The sequence below is a fragment of the Silurus aristotelis genome, assembly GCF_946808225.1.
Source record: "Silurus aristotelis genome assembly, chromosome: 4".
NCBI lineage: Eukaryota > Metazoa > Chordata > Actinopteri > Siluriformes > Siluridae > Silurus > Silurus aristotelis.
In genome coordinates this window covers 63,068-77,727 of record NC_139577.1, presented here as the reverse complement: position 1 = coordinate 77,727, position 14,660 = coordinate 63,068, and the positions used below count along the sequence as shown (strand labels likewise).

The following is a 14,660-nucleotide window of genomic DNA, read 5'->3' as shown; positions in this document are numbered from 1 at the left end:
CATCAATGCTAGGAAGACCTTGCATATTTAAACAAGACAATGCTAACGGCATAATGTGTTTATTAGAATAGAATGACTTTGTAGTAGAAGAGACCAGGTGCTGAACTGGACAGCCTGCAGTCTAGATCTTTCACTATTTTAAAATATTTGGTGCATCATGAAATGAAAAACACAACAAAGGAACCCCAGAACTGTTGAACAAACACATATGGAACAACATTCCTCTCCCAAAACTTGACCAACTAGTCTCCACAGTTCCCGGATGTATAAGGACAGAAGATCTGAAGGTCTGAAGATGCTGCACAGTGGGAAACATGGCCCTGTCCCAACTTTTTTGAGACATGTTGATGCCATTAAATTCAACATGACCTTATTTTTTCTTAAAGTGGTATAAATTCTCCGTTTTTTTGTTTTGTTCTATTGTGAATATAATATGGATTTATGAGATTTGCAAATCATTGCATTCTGTTTTTATTTATATTCTGCATAGTGTTCTAGTTTATTTTGTATTTGAGTCTGTAATACATGAGCTAAATGTAAATACAGGCATGGCTATAAACTAACAAGGCACACCAGGGCTTTTTATAATATGAAGTTTTTAATGAGCAAACCACTGGCAAAATTCTATAAAAGAAATTACAAAAGAAATTTTTTTTACATGAAACACACAATCACTGACTACATTTCACAATACTAAGTTTCTAAAACATTTGCAAATTTTGCACAGCATGCATAAAACTTAATCTGGGTAAATGTGTAACACGGTCAATAGCATGGGAAAGTAGGAAATAGAAGAAGTAGAAATTATGAAACAGTCTCCAGTTTCACTCTTCTAGCCACTGCTGGGTTGATCTGAACCATCAATGCTTCTTCAGTCAGTAAGGCTTGCATCATCTAAAATAAATGCATGGAATTGCAACAAAAAATTATTAATTTTAATAACTAAATGAGACTATTTTTAAAAGGAAACAAAAAAAATCTTACCTCGTTTACAGAATATGGACATTGGACTCTAGGTTTTTTTTTTAAGATCATCATCATTAAATATTGCCATGTTGATCCTGGTGGTGGGTATACCAGGCAACCTGCACCTCTCGTACAGAACTGATGAGGAGCACTCCAGAATTCTTGCCTTTTGCCTGACTGTGTAACCTTGCTTCATTAGAAATTTAATTTGATCACATGTTATGTGAATGACTGGTCCCCTGTGCCTACCTGAAATAGAAAATCACACTTATGTGTCTTCCCTTTTAGCAGCTTGAAAGATAAACAGCATAAAGTTAGAAAAACCATGACTACTGGATTATTTGACTCATAACTGTGTGATACTGTAGCAGATGCTTTGCACTTTGCCATACATATATCACAGATTAAACTATTTTTATAGGATGACACTTATTTGCTATTGCAAACAATGCAAAGGATTATCACAATACAAAGTTATGAATACAGATACAATTTCCACTTTATGGGCCGATGAACTTTTGGCCTCTTGGATTAGCTGCTTCTATGTTATTTTATAAGTACACACTGAAGTGTTTGAGTGTAAACAAACAAATTCATACGGTGTCATGGTTGCCTTTCTTACTCATCATTTAAACCATGGTCACATTCCAGCACTGACCAGTAACTGACACTTTACTGGTAAATGACATTTAAATGACATATAAATAGAGTAGCCTGCATTTAGCCCAGGAAGATAATCAGGAGCTGTAACTGTATTACAGTTGTTTATAACAGAGTTAATTAATCAGAAAAGTGGTCAAAATGCATGGAACTATACCTGTCTGTTGGATGGTTGTAATGTGAAAGATATTGATAATGATATGTAGAACGTGATGCATGAAACTCACCTGAGCTGGTTTGAGAAACAGAAAACCATCCAGGTTGCTCACTCTGCATACATTGTTTGAAGATCATCCAGACGTTTAAGCTCTTCAAACGTTCCAGGTGATCGAGGAAATCTTTGTGCATTTCTTATGCAATTATCCATTGCACAAAGTGCCCCCCCCCATGGTTCTCAACATTCAGCTCTTTTAAATACTTGACATTTTCTTGTTATTTTGCCAAGAACAGCAGCCACCATAAATTCCAAATCCTATTCCAAACTCAATTTGTACAATCTAAATGTTCTGATATTATTCCAACAAGTCCAAACTGAAATAGATGTGTGTGTGTGTGTGTGTGTGTGTGTGTGTGTGTGTGTGTGTGTGTGTGTGTGTGTGTGTGTGAGAGAGAGAGAATATATATACAGTAGATTCAATGTGGAATTGCTACTAAATGTATGTACAGATATCTTACATATCTTTACTAGTCAAATTCTAAAGATATCTGTAGTGAATTAAATCCAGAAAAAATACACATAAATAAATAAAAACAAACAATCAGTGTAATTAGTGAGAAAAGGAAGAGGAAACGGTCAATTGTCCACTTTTTTGTGCATGTTAAGAATGCAGAGCACGCAGCCCACAATGGCCTCCTTGGACTCCTGCGAGCTCAAACGCTCCCAGACGAGACGCAGCGCGGCGGTGAGGTGAGCAGCAGCCGCAGAGACGCTTCTCCTGAGCGCGCGAGCTGCTGCACCGGCGAGGCGGCTTCCGAAGAGCCGGAGGAGCGCTGAGCGGATCAAGAGGAACACAGCGGGCATGCTGAGAGAGAGAGAGAGAGAGAGAGAGAGAGAGAGAGAGAGAGAGAGAGAGAGAGAGAGAGAGACTGTCCGGATCTGAGCTCCTGATGAGCCACGGACAGACGCACGAGAGTTTGAGATAAAGTCAGGTTGCTCCTCTCATCTGTCCTTTAACGATGTTGCGAAAAAACGTTCGTTAAATGAAAGGAAAATACAAATGAAAGTAAAGAAACGGATGCAGGACTTCTTCTCGCTGGGTTCCTTTCGGCGTTACTGAAACCTCTCTGGTGTCTCCTCATTTCTTCAGTGTGCGCGCAGCAGCTGTTTTGGGGCGAGGACAACGAGTGCACCCTATTTTCTGCAGCCATTCTGGAGTTGTGTAACTGTGAAATCTACAATTGATTCATTTTCATGTAGTTTTAGTTTATTTGGAAATGTTCTCTCTCTAATAACTATTTATTGAATCTCATTCGAGTAAATGATGTCGTATTGCAGCTTTATCTCTGTGAATAATTTACAGCAGAGGTGCACAAACTTCTTCCAAAGAAGAGCCAAAACTCTAAATGATTGAGGTTCATGGACCAAAAGTAAATCCTGTATTATAAAACTGTATTATATCACATTCAAATTTGCCATGAATACTCTAAAAAATAGTAAATTATGACTTTTTATGCAGTTTAATGAAGTTAATTTTCTACAGCAGTTGATTTCAGTTGATGAGAACTCAAGGGAAGATGTTTCACTAAATGTTAAAGTGTGCTTGTGGAGATCCATGGATTCATTCAGCTATGAGCATGTTAGTAAAGTCAGGTAGTGATGTAGGTGAGGAGGTGAGGAGGTCTGGGGTGCAGTCAGCGTTCACATTCATCCCAAAGGTGTTTAATAGTTTTGGAGCTCAATATCAGGAGATCTTCCTCTCCTACCCATGGAAAGCAGATCTTTATGGAGATGGATTTGTGCACAGGGACATTGTCACGCTGGAACAGGTCTGGGTTTCTTAGTTCAAGTGAAGGGAACATTTCATGGTCCTGCATCCAAATATGTCAATTAAAATTTTGTGCCTCCAACATTTTGGTAACAGTTTGGTTAACATATGGCTGGAAAATTGAGGTCTCAATACTTTTATAACTATATCTCAAAATGAGCATGCGTAACTTATACAGAGAGAAAAAAAGAGAATTTATTGTCATGGAGTAGTAAATACACCAATAACTCAAAAGTAAAGTTTAAGCAGAACATTTCTTCACTATTGCAGTACAAGCAGTTAGAAAGAAAGAAAGAAAGAAAGAAAGAAAGAAAGAAAGAAAGAAAGAAAGAAAGAAAGAAAGAAAGAAAGTAAGAAAGAAAGAGTGGGAAGGTGCTCTGTAAAGGTCAAACAACAGAAGACATGGTTCACCATTTGTTCCTCATGAGTCAGCTGTAAGTGTAACAGTTGTTTTAAGCTTTCTTTGCAGCTCATATTTCTGCGAAATGTTTGTGTTCATGCCCTTAAGGAAATACAAAGATGATTAAATCCTCTAAAATACTACCCATTGTTGCACACTTGTTATTAAATTGTCCTAATTTCACTGGTCTGCGACTAATCATGGAAAATGTACTTACCTATTAGCAACACATGATGATCACATGGAACTGCCACAGCTGTTAATGAATATAATGTAGGGTGTATCATATAAAAAAATGCTTCTTTATTTTCTGCTAATCTTCTATTAGATCATTTTCACAGGAAACTGCCCCTGATGATACTCTGGGTCACACTTTAGTTTGACTTCAGCTCTGTAATTGGAGATGCTCTATTTTACCCATTAGCCCCCGTCACATCACCACACAAACCAAACTCGCCTTCTTCTTATTGCACCTAATGAGGAGTGTATTTAAGCCCTGGATTTGTATGTTTCCTTGTCTAGTGTTAATTGTAGCTTATGTTTAACTTCTAGTTTTCATATTGTTTAAGTTGTGTGTGTAAATAAACCACTTGCACTTGTACACAACTCCAGAATCGCTGAAAACTGCAAGTTCATGTTTTTAAAGTAGTGTAAATAAAGCAATAATTACTCAGTCATCAATACTACATGAGGCATAATAAGTCTATACAAAAAAATACATTACTTAATTTGTACAACAGGTATGAATTACATGTATCCTAACTGTGTTGAATTTTTTCATTGACAGTGTCTCTACATGATGATTGTGAGATCTAGATCTATTGATGATCTTTTTATTTCTGTAAAGCTGCTCTGGGAAAATGTTAAAGTGCTATACAAATAACATTGAATTAATCTCAGACAGATAAACAGTACACACAGATACTTTAATGAGAGATTTGTGCTTCCCTTATTTTAAAAATCATCAGCTGTCATTTGGGCATAAACAAACCACCATAAATAATACTTAAAATTTTATAAATGTATTCAATTAAGCAAACTGTAAACTGAAATGACCTAAACTTATATCAATTCAATAATTATATATAAAAAATACAGAAATAAATAATGGTTTTGCTTTTATATTATACTTTGAAAAATGGTTCAATAAAACTTGTTGCTGTACTATAGGGCCTCCTGTATTTGTATAACTTCTGTGGTACAAGCAGTAGATTGGTAGATGGGGTTGATCATGCGAAAACAAATATAGGGACAGCTGCTAGGTCCAGAAGACAATTCAACTGTTGTGTGTCTTCCTGGAGCAGCTGCAGTGGCATTATAAAATTAGAAAACCACAGCCCTTGGTCTGGAAGCTGACCCTGCCTTACACAGATCTTTAAGGAGCAGCTCTTTCTGCGTCACCTGTCACTTGAACAAGTCAGCTGTCAATTTTTTTTTTAAGTTTTACACTCCTCAGTATTCCTTCATATCACACAAACAATTTCTAAACAGGTTTTCTAGCGTGGCAGGGAGCACTATCCTGCTCAATATGCAGCTGGGAGAAAGAGAGTTTCTGGTGCTACATAAAACTCACTGATTTGCACCATTTATAAATTGTACATTATGGGAGCATGTGAAAGGTACAGACTACATGGACACCAGGATGAATGTAAAAGGTTGCAGCAGGTGTGGTTTTAAAATAAATGCTCTAGTGACACCCTGCTGTATATTAAAAAAGTTGGGACACTGTGTAAAAAGTCAATAAAAATTAGAAAGCAATGATTTGCAAATCTCATAAATGTATATTTTATTCACAAAACACATGGGACAAAATATCAAATGTTTGGACTGATGAAAAAAATCAGGTAATTTCGAATTTCATGTCTCAAAAAAGTTGGGATGGGGCAACAAAAGTCAGTAAGTGTAATTTAAATGTAAAAGTTGGAAAAACCACCATATATATCTGACGCAGTACACAGTAAAATGAAACAACATTCCTCCTGAACCCTGTTGCTACATACAACAACAATCACAGAAAACAGTAAGTGTCCTCAACACATAAAGTGGATCGTGTGCAAACAGTGCAAAGACAACACAAGACAGTGCAAGACAAAGACACAAAACACGAAATACAAAATAGCGCAGCCAGTAAACCTGTTGTATATTACACACTGCAATGTGTAAAGGATGTAAAGTGAACATTGTAATTAACAAAAATGTAAACAAAATGTTGTGCAAAAGAGCATTAGTAGCAAATTAAAAAAAAAGATGTGCAAAAACGGCATGTTAACAGTTCGTAGTAATGAAGTGATGTAATGTGAGTGGTACTGAAGACATGGATTTGTGAAGTGAGAACGATTGTGTGTTTGAGTCCGGGTTGTTCAGATCAGTCACACAGTTTGTGTGTGTGTGTGTGTGTGTGTGAGTTTAATTCAGTTCTTTGTTGAGAAGCCTAATGGCTTGTGAGAAAAAGCTGTTACACAGTCTGGACGTGACGGCCCGAATGCTTCGGAACCGCTTCCCTGATGGCAGGAGGGTGAAGAGTGTGTGTGAGGGGTGTGTGTGAGTGGTGTGTGTGTGTGTGTGTGTGTGTGGTGTGTGTGGTCGTCCAATGCTGTTGGCTTTGCGGATGCAGCGTGTGTTGTAACTGTACATGATGGAGGGGAGAGAGAGACTCCGCTAATTTTCTCAGCTGTCCTCAATATCCTCTGTAGGGTCTTGCGATCCGAGACGATAAAGTTCCCAAACCAGGCAGTGATGCAGCTGCTCAGGATGCTCTTAATGGTCCCTCTGTAGAACATGGTCAGGATGGGGGGAGGGAGATGGGCTTTCCTCAGCCTTCTCAGGAAGTAGAGACGCTGCTGGGCTCTTAGTGATAAAGCTGGTGTTAAGTGACCAGGTGAGATTATCTGCCAAATGAACGGAATTTGGTGCTCTTGACGATCTCCACTGAGGATCCATCGATGATCAGTGGAGAACGGTTGCTCTGTGTTCTCCTGAAGTCATCAACCATCTCTTTAGTTTTGTTAACGTTCAGAGACAGGTTGTTCGCTTCACACCAGGCTGTTAACCGTTGCACCTCCTCTCTGTATGCTGACTCATCGTTCTTGCTGATGAGACCCACCACGGTCGTGTCTTCGGCGAACTTAATGGAGTGATTCTGGCTGAGCATTGCCACACAGTCGTAAGTTAGCAGAGTGAACAGCAGTGGACTGAGCACACAGCCCTGAGGTGCTCCAGTGCTCAGTGTGGTGGTGCTGGAGATGCTGTTCCTGATCCAGACAGACTGAGGTCTCCCAGTCAGGAAGTCCAGAATCCAGTTACAGAGGGAGGTGTTCAGGCCCAGTAAGTTCAGCTTCTCAATCAGGTGCTGAGGGATGATCGTGTTGAATGCTGAGCTGAAATCTATAAACAGTATTTGTACATATGAGTCCTTGTTGTCTAGGCGGGTGTGGGCCAGATGAAGGGTCGTGGAGATGGCATTATCAATGGAGCGGTTTGGACGCGAACTGCATGGGGTCCAGTGAGGATGGTAGCTGGGTATTGATGTGCCTCATGATGAGCCTTTTTAGAAGTCCTTCAGTGCATCTTGGGAGGGAGGCGTCATGGTCACAAGCAGGTGATCGCCTGGATGCCCTGCCAAATGATTCTGAAGCAAGAGTACAGTAAGAGTATAGTGGAGGTGAAGAGAGTTTCTGATTGGGTGATGAACGTAAAGCTGGAAGTTGAAGGGGGTTATGATAAATTTCATCAGTGCCTATGCTCCACAAGTGGGTTGTGAGATGGAGGGGAAAGAAAAATTCTGGAGTGAAATGGTGATGAAATGGTGGAGAGTGAACCTAGGAATGAAAGATTTGTGATGAGAACAATGGCAACATGGCCGTTGCAAAGGGAACAGAGCGAGTGAGGAGGAGATGGGTAGTTATTGAGAGGTCACAGGTTGTTTACACATGGAGTACTGTACATCCAGCACAGAAGTACATTCATCTTCCTCTCCAAGTACTGACTGTGCATGTGCTCCAGTCTGTTCTACATGGTGTGAGCTTTATTCTGATACGTTTAACATCATGTATTTACCAAAAACAACCTGAGATACTGGGACTGTGCTGAGATACACACAAAATTAGAATCAGAATACTTTACTGATCCCAGAGGTAAATTGCTTGTTTGCATTTGCTCACAGTAAAATACCAAAGTAACAATTAGAGTAAAAGTAAAATTAATAAAAAAAATGTGCCCCAGGTTGGAACATCTGGATGCAAAAATTCAGAATTAATGCACTCACACAGCACACATACAGTATAATTAAGCAGGATTTATTCCAGATCAATTCCACATGCTGTGAGTAGGAAAGATACAAAGATAAACAAACAAACATCAACCAATAAATAAATGAACGAATTAATGAACGAACAAATAAATAAATAAATAGGCGTTAAAGCTAGTAAGGTAGTTACGCTCGAAAATTCAACTTCCTCAAACACATCAGCGTCATTTCCGGGGCGTGGTCTTTCGTGGGCGGGGCGGAGAGGAGCCAGGTGTTGTGCCTAATTCAAACCCCCGGTCTGAAATCAACCCCCCTACGCGTGCACGCGCACAGTACCGTCGTATTTCCTGTAGATGGCACTAAAAACACGGAAGATTGTGTCAAATGTTTTCCTGGTCCTAACGCCAAAAGATCAATTTGAAGAAAACGTGTACAGCTTCCTGTAGATGGCAGAATAAACTCAGGAATGTAATCATTTGCTTTTAAAACAACCTGCGTGAATTCCAAACGCGTATTTATTTTGCGTTAATACCTAGACTTACTTAAATTACTCGGATACACAAGTAAAAAAAAATATTTAAATATATCTAACCCTAACCCCCCCTGCTTATTTCTTTTTCCTTCATACTCAGAGTTACCAAACTTGCTGTGAAAAAAATACTACATTTAATCTAACAACATGGACAGCTGTATATTCTAGGGGGGTATTATTTAGGCAAGCTAAATGTAAACCCCCTGCCTGAATTCTTCAACCCCCCAGTTCTATTTATTTTTCTTCCATAAACAAATCTCTGTCAAATAAAAATAAACAAAGTTTCACTTTTTTTTTGTGTGTGTGCTGTCTTTGGTTTGCAAAGCATTAAATAAGATTTTGTGATTCTGTAAAATAAACAAATGTATAAGTATTAATTGAATATTAATGGACAAAGTCGAAAGTAAGATATTTTCTAATAGTTTGGAAGGTTTACCAATGCAATACTCAAAAAAAAGATACAGCTTTGCTTTTTAAAAGTTATTTCAACCTCGCTGTAAAATTTAAAGTGTCATGTTTTATCCAACACCCGATCACGTGAAGGATCGACCGATCAGGACTCTGCCTTGGGTGCGGGGATGCCGTGTGCCAAAGAGGAGGCGCAAAACGGTAGGAGTTTTCCCTGTGTAATTAGTCTTTAATGACAGATATTGGCATTAAAACTTTATTTTTAAGATATAAGTGTGTAAAATAATAATTTCCAGGTGTAAACAGCAGGACGTGAAGAAAACAATTTTTAACAACTTTCTTTCGACTTGTCATTTTGAAAGGTAAATATGTTTCTATTGTCACATTATAGCCAGATTTACAGTAGAGTTGACTGGGGGTTGATTACATTCGTGTTGAATTCTTTAGGTGTAGCAAAGATTATAAGACAACTAGCTGGAAGTCATGAAAGTTCAAAAAGCTTTGGTTCCTCCGTTGGGAAAAGGTCAAATTTGTAAATTTTACTGTACTGTATGTTTACACTAGGTGGCGCCATTAGAACATGAAATAGGCCCATGTACTTTTTTTTGGTAAAGCCAGAAACTACCTTAAAATCCTTCAGTGATACGTTTTCTATTTTTCTGTAAAAATGTCTTCTCCACTTTAGATTTATGAATATTGTGATGATTTGAGGCTTGCATTTAGGTTCCTCTGTCGATCTGTAGGAGAAATGCTGAGGATGGAGCTGCTACGAAGGAGGAAAAGAGGAAGACCAAGGAGGAGGTTAATGGATGTGATGAGGGAAGACATGCAGGCCATGAAGTTATGGGAAAGAGTAGTGGAAGCCAGGCTGAGAGAAGAGGTGACCATCTGTGAGCAACAGTATGGTTTCATGCAGAGGAAGAGCACCACAGATGCCTTATTTGCTTTGAGGATGTTGATGGAGAAGTATAGAGAAGGTCAGAAGGAGTTGCATTGTGTATTCGTGGATTTAGAGAAAGCGTATGACTGGGTGCCAAGAGAGGAGTTGTGGTATTGAATAAGGAAGTCAGGTGTGTCAGAGAAGTATGTGAGGGTGGTGCAGGACATGTCTGAGGACAGTGTAACGGCGGTGAAGTGTGCAGTAGGTACGACAGACTGGTTCAGGGTTAAGGTTGGACTGCATCAAGGATCGGCCCTGAGCCCTTTCCTGTTTGCAGTGGTGATGGACAGGTTGACGGACGAGGTCAGACAGGAGTCTCCCTGGACTATGATGTTTGCGGATGATATTGTGATTTGTGGTGAGAGTAGGGAGCAGGTTGAGAAGAACCTGGAGAGGTGGAGATATGCGCTGGAGAGAAGTGGAATGAAAGTCAGTAGGAGTAAGACAGAGTACATGTGTGTGAATGAGGGGGGGGGGAGTGGAGGGGTGCGGTTGCAGGGAGAAGAGGTGGAGAAGGTGGAGGAGTTCAGGTACCTGGGGTCAACAGTGCAAAGTAATGGAGAGTGTGTTAGAGAAGTAAAGAAAAGAGTGCAGGCAGGGTGGAGTGGGTGGAGAAGAGTAACAGGAGTGATTTGTGATAGTAGGGTATCTGCAAGAATGAAAGGGAAAGTTTATAGGACTGTGGTGGGACCTGCGATGTTGTATGGATTAGAGACAGTGGCATTGAGTAAAAGACAGGAGATGGAGCTGGAGGTAGCAAAGCTGAAGATGTTAAGGTTTTCGTTGGGAGTGACGAGGATGGACAAGATTAGAAATGACTTTATTAGAGGAACAGCGCATGTAGGACGTTTTGGTGACAAGGTGAGGGAGGTGTGATTGAGATGGTTTGGAGAAGGAGGGACATAAATTATATTGGTAGAAGAATGCTGAGGATGGAGCCACCAGGTAGGAGGAAAAGAGGAAGGCCAAGGAGGAGGTTCATGGATGTGGTGAGGGAAGACATGCAGGTAGTTGGTGTGAAAGAGGCAGATGTAGAGGACAGGGTGGTATGGAGACGGATGATCCACTGTGGCGCCCCCTAATGGGAGCAGCCGAAAGAAGAAGAAGAAGAAGTACTCACGAAACTTTACTTGAGTAGTTTTTTGTGTACTTTTACTTAAAGTATTTTAAGTAATTAACTATATCTAAATCATATCTGTTACTGAATAATAAAATACAATAAAAATGATGCAAGGGGGAAAATCCTGCAACACAAACTACTGCACTGATTTGATTGATGGGCAAGAAAGAAAGATGGAGACGGACAGGACAGGCGCCAGTGATGCACTAGCTGAAAGCCAAAAGCCATTGAATCGAAGTTGTTCAGTGTTGTTCAAGTTGTTCAGTGCGTGTGCTCACTGTCTGAATTCTTAATCTGCATTTGCCATTTCAATTATTGTCGTTAATGACATTCTAAAAAAGCAGATTACTCACAGTTATTTATTTATTTATTTATGGTTATTGTGCCTTAATTTGTAAAGGTGTTCTTTCAATTAAAAGCAACTAGTTTGATATATCTTCTGAGTACTGTTATGTCAATGAAGTAGCTAATTTTAAATTTACCGAGTTTTTTTTTAACAGTGGGGTGGGGTGGGGACACTTTCGAACTACACTAGAATCCCCCTCCCTACCCCCACTGTTAAAGTAAACACCTCTGAGTAGAATATTTTATTACTCTTTCCACCTCAAAATAAAAGCAAACAACAACACAACAAGTATAGGAATCACTTTGAGAGATTTGTGTATGTGTTGTGTACGCTAGAGGGTATTGTGCTCCTAAACACTATTCACATTTTTTGGTTTGTCAGCTATGGTAGATTATCACAGCTTTGCAAATCTTACGTAAAACAAAAGTGATAGTACAGTGGAACCCGGTTATCTCAACCACGGTTACCTCGACAACCCCATTAAGTCGACGTTTTTGAAGTGGAACTGCCAAATTCTCGCTTTTTCTAAGCATTTTGTATCGGTTATTTTTTATGTCGCCGAACCCTGATATCTCGAGCACAAGGGAGGAAAATTTTGCCGGTTATCTCGGTGCACCCGCAGAAGAACTCGCGGAAGTGGCGGAAAAATCAAGTCTTACAGCTGCTCCAGGTGTTGTATTGTATACTGGTGAATCTCTGCTGTTAGTTAGTGCTAGTGTTTGTAGTGTTAGTAGCGGCGCGGCGTGGCTTTGGGAAGAAAAGCGCAGCAGTTGAGAGAGTGCCGGTGGGAAGACACGTACCGGGATACGCATGAGCGATAACAACGACCGCCGTAAACCAACATATACCACCAATAACGGACAGTGAGAGTGTGGAAGTGTAAATAGGAGCTGGTGATGATGATAAACGAGCACCATATGTGCGCGATTGAAGCCGGGAGCTTCAGAGAAAGCGGCCGAGAAAACACCTGCCACGCTGAAGGGGGCTGAAGGGGGCGTGGCAGGTGGATTCCTGACAGATAAACATGTACTGTATGTATTTTTATAACATGCCTTCATCAAACAAATCGCAGCAACGCTGTTGTGTAAAAAAACCCTCCAAAAACACGTGCATGTACATTCTCATTTATTAACGCACATCATGAACATAAAGAAATTTCAAGCACATTATTATACTGCCGCCATTTTGATTTTCGTTTATCTCGATCATCGGTTACCTCGATGCTTTTTGACCCCCTAGGACATCGACATAACCGGGTTCCACTGTATTTTCTTTTTTTCCCCAATTATTTACATTATTTTATTTATTTATTTGTATATTTATTTATTTATTTATTTATTTATTTATTTATTTATTTATTTATTTATATTAAAATGTGTCTGCCTATCTTGAATTTAGTTGAATAATAAATAAATCACATTAATATGTTGTAACATTTAAAGGTCCTTTCTGTGTTAGACTACATCAAGAGGGAAAACATTTAATTGTTACACTTTTGTTACCTTTGGATGTAAACATTTTAAGATGTTACACTTTTAGATGTTACACTTTTTTTTTACCATCATACTATCAATTAGTAAAACAAAATATAGAAATCTATGCAAAAAAAAAAAAACCCTGTTGACAGCCAACCCTTATTTATTCATTTGTGCTTTTTGGTCTGTAGATTATGGATCCTACAATGTATAGTGCTATTGTAACCTACAAAACAGGCGGTGGGTATCCTCTGGGATTATCCAAGGACCAGAAGTCAAATTTTCGGGAAAAAAACGGCTATTTTTGACATTGAGGGTCTTTTGACATAAGACTGTGATAAATCAATATTGTTATTTTTAAAACCCTTTTGCAACATAAAATATAGCTATATATTATTATATTCCATTAGGATCATTTAAGAGAGGCCTGTTATTTTTATAATTTAATGTTATGCTAAGCTTTATTTTTTACACGATTTGTTTTACATTGTTTGACAACGGACCCGATGTACAGATGTCTAGTTTTCTCTATTTGTACTGTATAATTGTAATTCTTGATGCTTTAATTAATAGGTATTGTATTGTTACTATATCATTCAGATAGTCAAGTCAAGTCAAGTCAAGTTTATTTGTATAGCGCTTTTCACAACAGACATTGTCTCAAAGCAGCTTTACAGAAAACAACAGTGAAGGTGAATGGTGTGCGTTTGTCCCTGATGAGCAGCCGTGGCGACAGTGGCAAGGAAAAACTCCCTTAGATGATATGAGGAAGAAACCTTGAGAGGAACCAGACTCAAAGGGGAACCCATCCTCATATGGGTGACATCAAGAGTTTGGTCATAAATCTTTCAACAATACAGAACAATTTGTGATCATCATAGATCCAGCATCAGCTTCTCCATGCCAGGGCCTTTAAACACTCGGCATCTACTTCTCCATGATCATCCATAGGTCCATAATCTTCACGAGGTGGGACGTGACTGGAGCTGGCCAAACCTCAGGATGCCTCGGGATGGGGAGAGAAAGAGAAGCAGTGGAGAGGAATTAGCGTAGCTGCTGTTCATGATATTAACAGCACAAGTTGATAATGTGCATGTGATCAGATGTTCTGGAGCACAAGGTTGTGATGTGATGTGTGTGATGTGTGTTATGTGTAGGCTTTGCTAAAAAGATATGTTTTTAATCTACACTTAAACTGGGAGAGTGTATCTGAACCCCGAACACTGTCAGGAAGACTATTCCAGAGTTTAGGAGCTAAATGTGAAAATGCTCTACCGCCTTTAGTGGACTTTGCTATTCTAGGAACTACTAGAAGCCCAGAGTTTTGAGATCTCAGGGAGCGTGACGGATTGTAGCGTGTTAAGAGACTGGATAGATACATGGAGATAAACCATTTAGTGCTTTATAAGTGAGTAGCAGTAGTTTGTAGTCTATTCGAAACTTAATAGGAAGCCAATGTAGGGACGATAAGATTGGGGTTATATGATCGTATTTTCTTGACCTAGTAAGAACTCTTGCTGCGGCATTCTGAACTAACTGAAGCTTGTTTATTAATGATAGTCAGCTCTACTACAGAAGATAC

General features: G+C 39.3%; 1 long non-coding RNA gene across 1 annotated transcript; it reads right to left on the bottom strand.

The window, feature by feature from the left end:
- Window positions 1–579: 579 nt before the first annotated feature.
- LOC310724865 lies at window positions 580–2,102 on the bottom strand. The gene is made up of 3 exons (XR_014533185.1): window positions 1,854–2,102; window positions 985–1,215; window positions 580–894 (listed from the first exon to the last, which is right to left on the bottom strand). It is a non-coding gene; the product is annotated as an uncharacterized lncRNA (long non-coding RNA).
- Between the last annotated feature and the right edge of the window lie 12,558 nt (window positions 2,103–14,660).